The 3,427-nt window shown below is 39.1% G+C and overlaps 1 long non-coding RNA gene across 1 annotated transcript; it reads left to right on the plus strand.

Annotated features, from left to right (window-relative positions):
• The first annotated feature begins 2,613 nt into the window (after positions 1-2,613).
• LOC138626949 (uncharacterized) lies at positions 2,614-3,049 on the plus strand. The gene is made up of 3 exons (XR_011311339.1): positions 2,614-2,775; positions 2,835-2,913; positions 2,972-3,049. It is a non-coding gene; the product is annotated as an uncharacterized lncRNA (long non-coding RNA).
• The last annotated feature ends 378 nt before the right edge of the window (positions 3,050-3,427 follow it).

Genomic DNA, 3,427 nt, shown 5'->3' on the forward strand with positions numbered 1-3,427 from the left:
GAGGGGGGGGCTCACACCTCCAACCTACCTGAGCAGCAGCAGCGCTAACAGCTGCACCAACAACCTTCCCAGGAGTCAGACAGCATTGTGATGAATCTTTGTCCCACGGCATCCTAAATCCTAAATCCTAAATCTTCTTCCAAATTACCACAAACTTTATCCCCCAAAATCACATTTATACATTTAATGTATGACTTTTTGTTTTTTCTCCATATTTTGGACATGTTTTATAAAGTAAACACAGATGAGAACGACTCCCAAACTGAGCCTCTGAAATCATCTCTGAATAAGTGTGCAGCAGCTTCACGTCTTTACATCAACGCTCACACATCCTGCTGCATCCCGACGGCGAGAGTTCACTGAGTTCTTCTTTCTGTTTAATATTGGGGGGAAATTACCTTTTTAATCGTTCATTATTTTGGACGTAATGTTTTCCTTTGCAGTAAGACATTTTTTTTTTAAACTTTTTTTAACTTTGTGGCATCTGATTTAAGGAACAAGCCTTCTTCTTTATGGTACCAGAACCCACTCAGTCAAATTACTACTCTGACAGGAGCGGAGCTGAAACCGTTTCCAGAAACACAAACATGAAAACGTTTTGGAGGCAACACTGCCCCTCTGTGGGCGAAGTGCAGTATGGCAGGCACAGAGTGATGCTTGCACTTAAACAGGAACAAAACTACAAACATTATGGGAACATTAATGTTATTCTGTGAGTTAAAGCTGCACACAGTTAAGACGTTTCGCCCTCTTAAAGAAACTAAAAAAAGAAGAACTGAAAGAGGTCCAGCTGCCTTTAGATAAAACGCAGATCCAGTAAACGAAGGTCCTGATTCGACGGTCTGTGTTGCACTATTTCCTTTAAAACTATAAAGTATTTGTTTGTTTGTGCACCAAATGGGAAATATTTTCATTACTTTCTGTATCTAATTAATGTTCGTTACTCAGTTTAACACATAAATCCGTCTGAAGCCAGAGAAATGACTTCTAGATGTTCATATTAAAACTCCTGCTGGTTGAATACGAAGTCACTTCCTGCAGACTGTCGACTCAAAGACGTGGAAACGCTCGATCTGCTCCATCTGAAGGTCAAATAAAATCCACCTTCCAGCACCTTTTAAAGCTTCCTCATAAACCAGCAGCAGCTTTCTTCTGGCCTCCCTCTGCTGGTTGCCTGGCAACCTCACAGGGATGAGAGGAAGCCAGCACATGTAGAAAACATCACCACCTGTAAAAACCACAACGTGTACGTCTTGTATGTTTTAAACAAACATAAAGAGGAACTGCATTCTTTGCATTCAATCTCACTTTGCAGTCATCAGTTAAAGAAAAACAAAACGAGTTGTGGGACTCAGCGAGGCGAGAACAAGAGCTGAAACTCTGAGAGCCGGTGTCACACTGAAATCTGTCCCCTCCCCCCCGTCAGATTCTGTCCTGCCCTGATGTTCTTCCCTCATTCTTCCCACTTAAATCTGACCAACAGTCGACCTGCCGGTTTCAGTGTAACATCAGACTGCAGCGACTCACTACCGCCCCCTAACGTACGAAGAAACGCTCACACCAATCACACAGCAACATGTTTTTCCTGTTAAATCTAAACTGGGACGATAACTTTTGGTTTTATTTACCCACCTTTGAGGTAATCTGTCTCACGAGATGTTCGCTTCCACTTTAAAACAAAAAAAGGTGAAAGAAATTCAATTTCTGAGGCTCACTGGAACCAATTATTAACTGTATTTATATTATATTTATTTAACTGGTATTTAATACGTCATAATGCTCGATAAACCACGAATAAAGAGCAACTTTTGGATCACAAAAGTTCAGCTTTGAATATTAAGACATAACAACTGCTGTACTCTTTAAAAAAAAAAAAAAGAGCTAAAATGGTGAGAAATATTCAACAACAACGAATATTTATGGAGGAAATGTCCCCAAAATCTGAAGAACAGGATGTCATGGGGATATTTAAAACCCTTTCAAATTAAAACAAGACCAGGAGAGATTTTTAATGTGGGTGAACTGACCCTTTAAAACAAACAGATCAGAGCAGTTTTTTACTTAAAACATTTATTTGATCCAATTCTTTGGAATGTAATAGTCAATGATGAGTCCGAGACAACAGAGACGGTGAGTCTGGCGCCGACCAGGAACTCAAAGTACAAACAATACTTTTAGTCACGTAAGGCCTCAACTGCTTTCCAAATTCTTCTTCTTTATTTATTTTTTAAAACTTCCTTATTTCCTTTCTTGTTTTTTGTTTTTTATGGATTCGAGATCAAAAAATTACAGAAAATAAAACATTTTTCTTGTCATACAAAGAAAAAAAAAAAAACAAACAACAAAAAAAAACCTCCAATGGCACGTACATCAGTGACAGTACAAAAACACAAGGTGATATTATACCAAGTAAATAAAACTGTTACGTTTCATATAAGCTGTTTTCGAGAATGAAAAACATCTCTGTAAATTGTACATTTCAGAAATCTTAACGTTGTCATCTGAAACTGTTAAAAAGAAGCAACGATAAGAAGACTGTCCTTCCTCTGTTCATAAATCAACATCATAAACACGTAGATCTTTTTTTAAATATATCAGTGCAACATTTGTTTTTCACGTCGAGTGTTTTTCACGTCGAGTGTTTTCACGTCGAGTGTTTTTTACGTCGAGTGTTTTCACGTCGAGTGTTTTTCATGTCGTGTTTTCACGTCGAGTGTTTTCACGTCGAGTATTTTTCACGTCGAGTGTTTTCACGTCGAGTGTTTTTCACGTCGAGTATTTTTCACGTCGTGTTTTTCATGTCGTGTTTTCACGTCGAGTGTTTTCACGTCGAGTATTTTTCACGTCGAGTGTTTTTCACGTCGAGTGTTTTTCACGTCGAGCATTTTTCACGTCGAGTGGTTTTCACGTCGTGTTTTTCACGTCGTGTTTTCACGTCGAGTGTTTTTCACGTCGTGTTTTTCACGTCGAGTGTTTTTCACGTCGAGTGTTTTCACGTCGAGTGTTTTTCACGTCGAGTGTTTTCACGTCGAGTGTTTTTCACGTCGAGTGCCGCAGCATCCTTTCCTGTTCGAAGGGGGCGGAGCTTAATCCGTGTCGGAAAAACGTCAGAAACACATTCTGCCGGGGTGAAGTTCAGATTTTGATTCCCATAATTTAATCTGCTTATTTGAGCTGTAAACATGTGCAGTTCATATTTTTGAGAAGAAAAACAAGGAGCTTTGAGAGTCTTTAATTTGATTCAAACTGGATTTCCTTCAAAATAAGAGAAAAACTTTCTGTTTTTAAAGGCTTGTCTTAAAGGAAATAATTGATGTGAATCTGCTTTAAAAAACTAACGGCTTTAACGTCTGTCGGCGGAAACAAATACGGCAGCCTGTCATGTCAGCTTCGTGGCTTTTTGACCGGTAGCTGCAGATTTTGTCCG

Source organism: Brachyistius frenatus, unplaced genomic scaffold (genome assembly GCF_029030835.1).
Source record: "Brachyistius frenatus isolate BFR_SWC_R1_liver_20210118 unplaced genomic scaffold, ASM2903083v1 Contig_79, whole genome shotgun sequence".
NCBI classification, from domain to species: domain Eukaryota; kingdom Metazoa; phylum Chordata; class Actinopteri; family Embiotocidae; genus Brachyistius; species Brachyistius frenatus.